The sequence below is a fragment of the Hemicordylus capensis genome, chromosome 6 (genome assembly GCF_027244095.1).
Source record: "Hemicordylus capensis ecotype Gifberg chromosome 6, rHemCap1.1.pri, whole genome shotgun sequence".
Classification (NCBI taxonomy): Eukaryota; Metazoa; Chordata; class Lepidosauria; order Squamata; family Cordylidae; genus Hemicordylus; species Hemicordylus capensis.
In genome coordinates, this window is record NC_069662.1 from 166,784,977 (window position 1) to 166,796,351 (window position 11,375).

An 11,375-nucleotide genomic window follows, 5' to 3' on the forward strand; every position below is an offset into this window, starting at 1 on the left:
GACTCGTCCCATGAAAATGCCTAGAAATTTAGCACTGACAAAAGGAAGTAGTTTTTCACAGAACGCATAATTAACCTATGGAATTCTCTGCCACATGATGTGGTGACTGCCACCAGCCTGGATGGCTTTACAAAAGGCTTAGATAAATTTATGGAGGACAAGAATTTAAATGGCTACTAGTCTGGTGGCTATAGGCCACCTCCAGCCTAAGAGCAAGATGCCTCTAAATGCCAGTTGCAGGGGAGTAACAGCAGGCGAGAGGGCCTGCCCTCACCTCTTGCTTGCGGGCTTTTCAGAGGCCTCTGGTGGGCCACTGTGTGAAACAGGATGCTGGACTAGGAAGGCCTTGGGCCTGATCCGGCAGGGCTGTTCTTATGTTCTTATGAAGCTCAATCCTTCTACAAATCATTTCCTTTCCTTTATTAACAAATTAAGTTGTGTATGACAGCAAGTTTAAGTCAGTTTAGTTTATTAGATGTAGGGAATGGGGCCCTAGCTCAGTGGCAGAGCATCTGCTTGGCATGCAGAAGGTCCCAGGTTCTGTTCCAGGCAGCATCTCCAGGTAGGGCTGGGAAAGACCCCCCCACACCAACTCAGGAAAGCTGCTACCAGTCAGCGTAGACAATACTGAGGTAGATGGACCAAAGAGCTGACTCTGTATAAAGCAGCAGCTTCCTATATTCCTAAGATATAAGCCCTATTCACATAATTTTCAGCACACATACACAATCTGTGTGCATTGCATGTATGTACAAATCTGCATGCATGCACAGTTATCCACATATTATGTACAATCCATGTACAGTAGTATACTTCCTTTTTATTTTATTTTATTTTATTTTATTTTATTTTATTTTATTTTATTTTATTTCTATACCGCCCTTCCAAAAATGGCTCAGGGCAGTTTACACAGAGAAATAACAAACAAATAAGAGAAACAAAATGGATCCCTGTCCCCAAAGGGCTCACAATTTAAAATGCAGCATAAGATAGACACCAGCAACAGTCACGGGAGGTTCTGTGCTGGGGGTGGAGAGGGCCAGTTACTCTCCCCCTGCTCAATAAAGAGAATCACCACATTAAAAGGTGCCTTATTGCCCAGTTAGCAGTGGTTGAGGGGGCTTGCACCCAGGTTTACTTTTTAAATGCACAGATGTGCAGTAATTCTCTCTCTCTCTCTCTCTCTCTCTCTCTCTCTCTCTCTCTCTCTCTCTCACACACACACACACACACACACACACAACCTGTACACACGTACGATGTAGTGTCAGAATAGGGCAGTGGTGTCTAAATTGCTTTCCGCTCAGGAAAATGAGCAGTGATTATCTCAGAGCTCAATGTCAGGTTTTTATTACCTGTTCTTTTAAAATCAAATCCATTTACATCAATGAATGATCTCTAGGCAATCAATCTAGGCAGGCAGTCATTGCAGACATAAGTAATTATCTAATCATTTGCTCAAGGATCTCCTCTTATAACACTTCAGTACCCAGCTATTGCAGTCTCTCCATTTCTGACGTCGGAATGGCATTAGCTCAAAACCAGTCATGTTTCATTCAAAAGATATCCATACTTTCCCATGATACCCAAACTTCTTCACATATCCTTGGGAATACAGTACATCTAAACTTAGTATGAGGAAAGCTGGTCTTGTGGTGGCAAGCATGACTTGTCCCCTTAACTAAGCAGGGTCTGCCCTGGTTGCATATGAATGGGAGACTAGAAGTGTGAGCACTGTAAGATATTCCCTTCAGGGGATAGAGCCACTCTGGGAAGAGCATCAGAAGGTTCCAAGTTCCCTCCCTGGCAGCATCTCCAAGATAGGGCTGAGAGAGACTCCTACCTGCAACCTTGAAGAAGCCGTTGCCAGTCTGTGTAGACAATACTGAGCTAGATGGACCAATGGTCTGACTCAGTATATGGCAGCTTCCTAGGTTCCTAGTGTGTGGGGCTTCTAGGATACCTTTGTTTAAAGATTCATTGAGAAGATCTTGCAAGAAATCTTAAAGCAGGAGAGGCTCTTGTTGCTGACCAGAACTAAAAACTGTAGGCTGCTTTTCTCTCTCTCTCTCTCTCTCTCTCTCTCTCTCTCTCTCTCTCTAGACTTGAGCTTGCTCTTGATCTGTTCTCCTAATTGTTACTGCTGTACCTGGATCACTGATGGTGCATAGTGTTGTTGAACCCATCATCCCCCAGTATTCTACTTTTTCATTTGTGTCTCTTACATTGACTTCATAAGCAGACCTGATTGCCCCTTCCGTGAAGGAAGAGGGCACATAGGAAAAAGTACCATTCGAAAACAGAAACAGCTGAAAATGTAAACCAAGCAATGTGTAGGATTGTCCTCTTGATACTAGAGGTGAAGTGTTTCTATACCTCTTGAATACAAAGAGCAAGCAACAAAGCAATCTAGCATCACTGAGCAGGCCCTCAGATGCCCCCCCCGTTCCAGCAGGTTCTCTCTCCTTTGGGGCATCTGCAAGCCATTTGCCTTCCCTTGATCCAGAGGTGTAGACCAGATGTGACCTTTTTGGCTTCACCAAAGTGGAGGCTTCTTTGGGGGCTCAGGATAACAAAAGAGGTTCTGACTAGCATTTGTTTCTGTGGGTAATGCCCCCTTGTCGATTCTTTTGGAGGTAAAAGAAAATATAGTGGCAGCCCTAAATGTTCTCCACATCTGTAATTGGAGCAGGATTTCCAGCTGTGGCACATTTTCCTGGCAGAGTCAATGCTCTCTGAAGACAACCCGAACTCCAGTATGAGAAAGTGCCTTGAATTAGTGTTCAGAAGGAATGTAAAGATCTGTGACAGACTGAGGAACACGAGTGCTGAGGTTTCTCATTCTTATCCCGAGGGGTGTCTTCCACCTTCCTCTCTTATTTGCACAACAACCCTGTGAGGTGTGCTAAGTTGAGAAATAAGACTCGCTGAGAGGATTTTAAACTCGGATCTCCCCAGTCCCAATCAACCTCTGGATCTTAATCTCAACCTGATCGATCCTCAGATCCATTGCCTAACACAAGTAATTTTCCTCATTGACTCCAAACCACTCCCAGGACCCCCAACAAGAAAGAGACGACTCAAGAAAGACAAGGCAACAATGTCTTCAGATTAATTTCTATTTTATTTGGGGATGGGAGGGAGGGGGAAAGACCCACTGGTTGACTCGTCTTCAGCGGCAAGCCAAGGCACTTGCAGAGCTGAAGAGGAAGGCCGTGCAGAGAAGGCAAAAAACCTGGGGATCCAGAGACCTCCCAGGGGAAAATTCCTTCTCGGCTCCAAAAAGCGGCAACCAGCCAGGCCTGCAGGGCCAGGTTAAACAGTGGGCCTTGGTCAATCTGTGTTGGGGCAGGACCACCAATGGATGACCCCATCCAGACACAGCTTGAGCTACTCTGGCTCAACCAAAAGGACCATGCCTTTGGGAGCTGGGTCTTCGAGCTGCTTGGGGAGCTGCTTCTTACAGGGAGGGGGAGACCCCGCTTCAGCCCTTTTGCCCGAGAGGGGCACGTTAGACAGTCGTGGCCTGAAAAGAGAGAGAGAAAGATGCCCTGTGTTAAATGGGTAGGAGGCAAGTGGGGAAAGGGTGGGATGCCAAGGGGGCGGGGTGGGTGGGTGGGTGGTGGGTGAGGGTCCAACTTACCAGTAGGAGCTCCCGAAGGAGCCTGCAGGGGTCTAGGGGAGACAGCTCGGCGTCCTCTACCAGAAATCTGGATCCCCTACAGGGACTGAGATTGTGGAAAAAGCCCAGGACTTCGGCCGCCCTCCCACATCCCACGGGGGCAGAGGGGGAACATTAACCGTTGCCCCTCTCCCCCCCCCAGGGAGACTTAGCTGCTCAGCAAAGGTGGGCTGCTTTTATTGGGGCTCAGAGGACAATGGAGTATTATGATGTGGGCAGAAGTGGGAGGGGGCTGTGGTTGCTCTCCTTGTGACAGCAGCAAGAGGCAGGCCATATTGAGAGGGGCTTTGAAAGGAACCATATATGGTCAAAAGCGGGGAGGCCAACAAGGATGGGATTGTGATGCCCACTGGCAGAGGGATCAGGCAACTGCTTTGTGATCAGTTTGATATCATCTGATATGAAATAGTTGAGTGGCAGCAATTTAAGTGTTTCCCAAGCATCTCCCACATCACTTAACCGAAAAAAATATACGAAAAATGCCAACAAGGAAATAATGATCTGCTATTACAAGTCTAGTCCAACTAGAAGAGGTTATTTTAAAAGAATGTACCAAATTTGGAAAGAGAAGCATCCAGATACAGAAATAACAGAACAAAGGCTAGCAGACCAGAGAAGATTCATAATAAGAAATAAAGTATTCACAGGAGTTGAGCTGGAAGAACTGCAAAGAGCAACACAGGCTCAAGATATGGAAGAAGAATTACCACCAACTGAAGAAGTTGCTCAGGCACAGGTGGAGAAGGTGTTGGAAATAGAGGATGCCACTGTTGCTGAACTGTTTCAAAATCAAAACTAGGCAACCTCCCCTTTGCCTTCACCTCAAAACCCCGAATGCCGTTTAACAGAAAAGCAACAAGAACTAAAGCAAAAAATAACTGAGCACATGAACCAAACAACCACCAGGGTTCGACTTCCAGCTCTAAAAACAGTTGCCAAAAAACAACTTGCTCAGGCATTAAAAGATGTCAATGCTGCACTTGCAGAAATAACAACCAATAATTTGCAAGAAACAAACCAACTAATGTACAGTGCAGCAACAATAACAACACAAGAGCTCGGATATAAGATCAGTGGACCTGTCAAAAAAGAAAGTAGTACATTACCTAAATGGAAGATTAGATTAGAAAATAAAATCTCCAGGCTTAGATCAGATGCTAGTAAAAGGAAAGATATGAAAGACAAGAAGCTGAAGAATGAAAACACCAAACAGTATCTGATCCAAAAATACCACCTAGATTCAAGGAAAATTAGAGAAGTCCTGGAAATAATAAAGCAGCAAATAACAGCAGTGTCAAAGAAGATTAGCAGGTATGAAGCCAGAATTACACAACACAGGCAGAATCTCCAATTCCAGTTGAATCAGAAACATTTCTACCAAAACATAGAAGGAGAAACTGCAAGAAACCTAGAAACACCAAATAAAGAAGAAACAGCACAATTCTGGGGGAAATTATGGGACAATCCAATAGATTATAATAAAAAAGCAGGCTGGGTAAAAGAGGTCGAAAAATGTAACCAACAAATGCAAGATCTAATAATAACACCAGAATTAATAAGTGAAAGAGCAAAGAAAATTAAAAATTGGACTGCACCAGGTGACAATGAACTGCATGGCTTTTGGCTTAAACACCTAACAAGCCTTCATAAACAACTATCAAAACAGTTCAATCACATTTTGCAAGGAGGTGACATTGAACAATGGCTAACAACTGGGAAAACTCATCTCATCATGAAAGACCCAGCAAAAGGTGCCGTTCCAAATAATTTTGGACCGATAACCTGCCTGCCAACCATGTTCAAATTATTAACTGGAATAATAGCACATGAAGTAATGCAACACTTATTAACTAATAAGCAGCTTCCAGTTGAACAGAAAGGAAATTGCCCAAACACCAGAGGCACAAAAGACCAGCTGCTGATTGACAAAATGATTTTAGAAAATTGCAAGAGAAGAAAAACAAATCTAAGTGTTGTATGGATTGACCTCAAGAAGGCTTTCGACTCATTGCCTCATACATGGATACTAAAATGTTTAGAAACAACTGGTGTCAGCAAAAACAATCAGATATTTATTAAAAAAGCAATAAGCATGTGAAGTACACAGTTACTTCAATCTGAAGTTGTATGCAAACTCCCAATCAGAAATCAAATCACTGCTAAACACTGTCCATATATTCAGTAGCGATATAGCAATGGAGTTTGGACTAGACAAGTGTGCTGCATTAATAATGAACATAGGGAAAATAACAAAAACAGAAGGAATAGAACTGCCCAATGGAAGCAAGAACAAGAACCTGGAAGAGAAAGAATATTACAAATACTTGGGCATTCTCCAGGATAATAATATTGCACACGCAGAAGTTAAAAGAAAAATTGGAAGTGAATACATCAGGAGAGTTAGAAAAATCCTCAAGTCCAAACTCAATGGCGGGAACACCATACAAGCCACAAACACCTGGGCTATACCTGTTATCAGGTACATTGCAGGAATAATAGACTGGACCCAGGCAGAGCTAGAGACGCTAGATTGTAAGACCAGGAAAATCATGACTATCAATCATGCTCTGCACCCCCGCAGTGATGTCGATAGGCTCTACCTCCCTCGCAGCTCAGGTGGAAGAGGAATGCTGCAAATCCATCAAACAGCAGAGGAGGAGAAAAGAGGCCTTGAAGAATATATACAGTAAAGAAGATGCACTTCAAATGGTCAATACGTGAAACTATTCAACACCAATGAAACAAAGCAGGTCTACAAGAAAGAACAAGTCAAGAACCAAGCAGAAAAATGGAGAAATAAGCCACTGCATGGTCAATATTTGCACAATATAAGTGGAAAATCAGACATCACCAAGACCTGGCAATGACTTAAGAATGGCAACTTGAAGAAAGAAACAGAGGGTTTAATACTGGCTGCACAAGAACAGGCACTAAGAACAAGTGCAATAAGAGCAAAAGTTGAAAAGTCAACAACAAACAGCAAGTGCCACCTTTGCAAAGAAGCAGATGAAACAGTGGACCACCTAATCAGCTGTTGTAAAAAGATCGCACAGACTGACTACAAACAAAGGCATGACAAGGTAGCAGGGATGATACACTGGAACATCTGCAAAAAATACAAGCTACCTGTAGCCAAAAATTGGTGGGACAAGAAAATCGAAAAAGTTGTCGAAAATGAAGATGCAAAAATATTATGGGACTTCCGACTACAAACATCTGCCACACAATACACCAGATATAACTGTAGTTGAGAAGAAAGAAAATCAAGTTAAAATAATCGACATAGCAATACCAGGGGATAGCAGAATAGAAGAAAAAGAAATAGAAAAAAAATCACAAAATCACAAAATTGAAATTGAAAGGCTGTGGCAGAAAAAGACCAAAATAATCCCAATGGTAATTGGCACCCTAGGTGCAGTTCCAAAAGACGTTGAAGAGCACCTCACCACCATAGGGGCCACAGAAATCACCATCAGCCAATTACAAAAACCAACTTTACTGGGAACAGCCTATATTTTGCGACGATATCTATAATAACCAACAGTATTGATGATAACATTCAGCCATCCCAGGTCCTTGGGAAGGACTCGATGTCTGGATAAAACAAACCAGTCAATAACACCTGTCCAACTGTGTAAACAAGAAATAATAATAATAAATAATCACAAGGGCTTCTCTCCATAAAAGCCAATGTATAAGTAAAATGTATAAGTAAATCAAGGGGCAGGGGGACATTTCCTGAAAATCCTCATCAGATTCTAAAGAAGGCCTTCAATTTTGGTTATTTTGTGAGGGAGGATTGAAAGGGATGTGTAGGTTTTGGTCTTGTGAAAGTCAACACTTCAAATGAGCTGTCCACCACGACCCCAAGATCCCTCTCCTGGTAAGTCACCGACAGCTCAGATCCCATCAGCATATACTTGAAGTTGGGGTTTTCCATCCCAATGTGCATCACTTGACACTTGCCAACACTGAACAGCATTTGCTACTTTGTCACCCACTCCCCCAGTTTGGAGAGATCCTTTTGGAGCTCCTCACAATCCGTTTTGGATTTCACTACCCGAAAGAGTTTGATATCATCTGCAAATCTGGCCACCGTGCTGCTTACCCCTGCTTCTAGATCATTAATGACTAAATTAGAAAGCACCGGTCCCAGTTCAGATCCCTGGGGGACCCCACTTCTTACTTCCCTCCATTGTGAAAACTCTCCATTTATACTTACCCTCTGTTTCCTGTATTTCAACCAGTTAGCAATCCAAGTAGATTTTTCTGGGTTGGCCACCAGTGAGGCATGAAGGCAACAACCCTCCTCGCTATTTCTTCCCCCAAATTTGGTGTTTAAATTTGCTAAGCTAAGCTGTCCCAGAACCATATAAATGAATCCTATATGGTTTTCTAGCATAGGACATCTCCACCAGATGGCCCTATGCTAGAAAAACACTCCTACAGAGAATCATTACTGAGAAGCAAGAGCACTGAGCTTGAAAGACAATCACCTAAAGAACCTGTGTCCTTACTAATGCATTGACAAAGGAAAGTGAGTCAATATTTTCCATCAAATTCTCTTGGCATTTTATTTGAGACTGCATTTGCACGTAACATGGATCTGTGGGTCCAATGGACACGCAGCTCCACTTGCCATCCCCACCCTGTATTCCTGTCTGAATTCGAGTGTCACGTGAAACTGCCGAGAGGAGGAGGGACTGGCTGTGTGGGCTTCCTTCCTGCATGAAGGGCAACCCACACAGCCAATCACAGCCAGAGTTTAGGGGAACTTATGGGGGATGTAGCCAGCAGTTCCGAATTCTGACGCAATGCAGGCTGAGTCTAACCTCGGGTTGTGGTGACAAAACTCACTTCAACCTGAGCGTTCAGACTGGAGTTAAAGAACCAGAACCTCAGGTTGGGCCAGACAGAACTGGGGTTGCACGCATTCACACATAACTGTAAGAAAACCTCTACCCCCTGAAACTCCAGTTCCATGTTACATGTGAATGTGGCCTAAGAGTTGCTGAAGGAATATTTCTCAAATTAGGTTCTGTATTTATTGTTTTAAATGGACCTGTTTTTTTGTAAAGGCCATTGCATACTCTGCTTTCTTAGTGAAGTAGTGAGATTTAAAGAGGAATAAGCATACATACCCTTTTTAAAAGGGGAGGGGAATGGTTTTAATAGTATTTTTATATACAGACTTTATACATATTCTATATAATAATAATGGGAGGAATTACTTCATCTTAACATATATTTCTGTACTGTTGTATCCTTGAAAGAGAGTGGCAGAACTTAGAACAAATTGTGGAATTTTCTAAAAATAAAATAGTCCTCTCTGGTGCTGTTTGTCTCCTGTTTCTTCTGTGCATTTCAGCAGTTCTTTTTGTTTGGGGGGGTGGGGGTCAAAATAGGGAGCCAACTTTCCAGGAAGATGAAAATAAATAGCTGGGAGTAGTTCCAGAACCTCCCTGCACTAAATAAACTGGCAGATTCATTTGGCCCTTGCATTAAAGTGTCCTGCTAGTATGAATCCTGCATCCGGGAAGTCATTGATTAGCATCTCAATTAGCTCCGCTGGCCCTTTCCATTGCTTAGAATCAAAATACACTGGACCACAAGGCGGTATATATAGAAAGGTGATGTGCACCAGACAGGGCTGTGGGGAGGGGCCTCAAATAGACAAGGTTTAAGGTAGAACTGAACTTTCAAAAAAGTGAAATTTGAAATGAGATTTTCCCAAGGCAAAAAAATCAGATAATTTCCAAGCAAAGCCAAATGAGCTTGGACAAGTGAAATATTTCAGGGAGTGCTGCACATCTCTCATCTTCATGGTGATTCAAAGTCCTTTTTCCAATTAGTCAGCTTCTGCATGGCCCAAAAGGTCAGATTCCGATCCAACTTGACCTGAACTGTCAGATGGGATGACATTGTTCCTCCCAGCTGTTGGGTCAGATTGGGTCCGAATTCTCTCTCTCCTGTGCTCTCCTGCCCTTTCCTCCCTCTCCCCCCACTTACCTGGGTCCAGGTGGGGTCCAGGAGATAGAATATATGATGTCCTCTTCACTCTGTATAGATGATCCTTATCCTCTTCACTCTATATAGAATGGGCCTTGTCACTAGCCTTCCAGCATGGTTTCTGTGTAAAAGATTTTTCCCCCTGACTGTCAGGACTTCCTGCTGCCATGACAGAACTCAGCCCAATACTGCCTGACAGAGCACATATCAGGTCCAGCATGCCTGCCAGACCCAGCACGATAACAGAGAGAGAGGGAGAGGAGAGCTGGTCTTGTGGTAGCAAGCATGACTTGTCCCCTTAGCTAAGCAGGGTCCACCCTGGTTGTATATGAAAGGGAGACCAGAAGTGTGAGCACTGGAGAGATTCCCCTCAGGGGATGGAGCTGCTCTGGGAAGAGCAGAAGGTTCCAAGTTCCCTCCCTGGCAGCATCTCCAAGATAGAGCTGAGAGAGATTCCTGCCTGCAACCTTGGAGATGCCGCTGCCAGTCTGTACTGTAGACAATACTGAGCTAGATAGACCAACGGTCTGACTCAGTATATGGCAGCTTCCTATGTTCCTGTGATACACAGCTGATCATCATGGGCATATCTGCTCTGGAGTAAACCCAGCAGAGTTCAACAGGACTTACTCTCATGTAGGAGGAAATGCACCAGAGGTTCCTATTTGCCAGGGATGGTCTTTTTGATCTGGTACCTGATTCGGGTTCGATCACTGCCCCTGCTTGAGGGAGAGGAGGCAGGAATGTTTGTTTCAACTGTTCATGTGAGCTGTTGGAGTGGCTCTGTTTCCTTCCCTGAGTCTCTAGAAATGAAATCTCTGAGTAGACCATGGATGTCTTTTGTCTCCGCTGCACATGCATGCAAAGACAGAGGTAGGAATATGAAGACACAACATTGCAGCTGCTCTCCCCTGCCCCATGCTGCAGTGGTACATTTCATTGTGCATGATCAACAAAACCACATTATAGGAGAGTCCTGTTTTATCTTGTATATTTACTTACCTGGGGTACTGCTTTTTTTAAAGCAACCAACCTCAGGCTATTGCAGAGCAGATGCACACAGCAGGCAGATTCGGAAGCGGCTTTGGGAGCCCCTTTGGGAACCACAAGGATGAGGGCTCCACTCTGCCTGCTGGGAGTACAGTTTTAGCTGCTTAATGATGTGCCTGAGTGAGGATGGAACCTGGGGAGAGCTGGGGGTGCTTCCGTTAGAGTGGTCATGGTCATGGGTAGGGAGAGTATGGCATGGTGTCTCACTTACATCAGAAGAGGGGAAGAGTGTCTCAGCATCTGATTCCTATCCCTTCTTCTGATTGATCCCATAATAGGAGGCTTCCTGGCTGCCTTACCAGCTTGTCCTTTGGCCTGCTGGTGCTGCTGTTTAATGCCAGGCTGGTCCAAAATAAAATATCATCCACAATTTGATTGTGGAGGAAGAGGCCGACCTGGTTTGTATTACGGAGAACTGGTGGGGGAGGGGGAGCGGAGGGAGATGAGTCTTCCCCAGCTGTGTCCACCTGGATATTTAGTGCAGCCTCAGCATAGGCTGGAAGGCCGGGGAGTGGGGGGGGGGTCACTGCAATTTATAAAAGCTCTATTTTCCTCTCTAGGCCCCCTGTCCAAGTGAGTGCTGTTTCGGAATGTTTGTACCTGGTGTTGAGCTCTCGGGACAGAATGGGGATTC

The 11,375-nt window shown here is 44.2% G+C and overlaps 1 long non-coding RNA gene across 1 annotated transcript; it reads right to left on the reverse strand.

Moving 5' to 3' along the window:
• Positions 1–3,105: 3,105 nt before the first annotated feature.
• Positions 3,106–3,857, reverse strand: LOC128331537 (uncharacterized). Its single transcript, XR_008310338.1, has 2 exons — positions 3,644–3,857; positions 3,106–3,526 (listed from the first exon to the last, which is right to left on the reverse strand). It is a non-coding gene; the product is annotated as an uncharacterized LOC128331537 (long non-coding RNA).
• Positions 3,858–11,375: the final 7,518 nt, after the last annotated feature.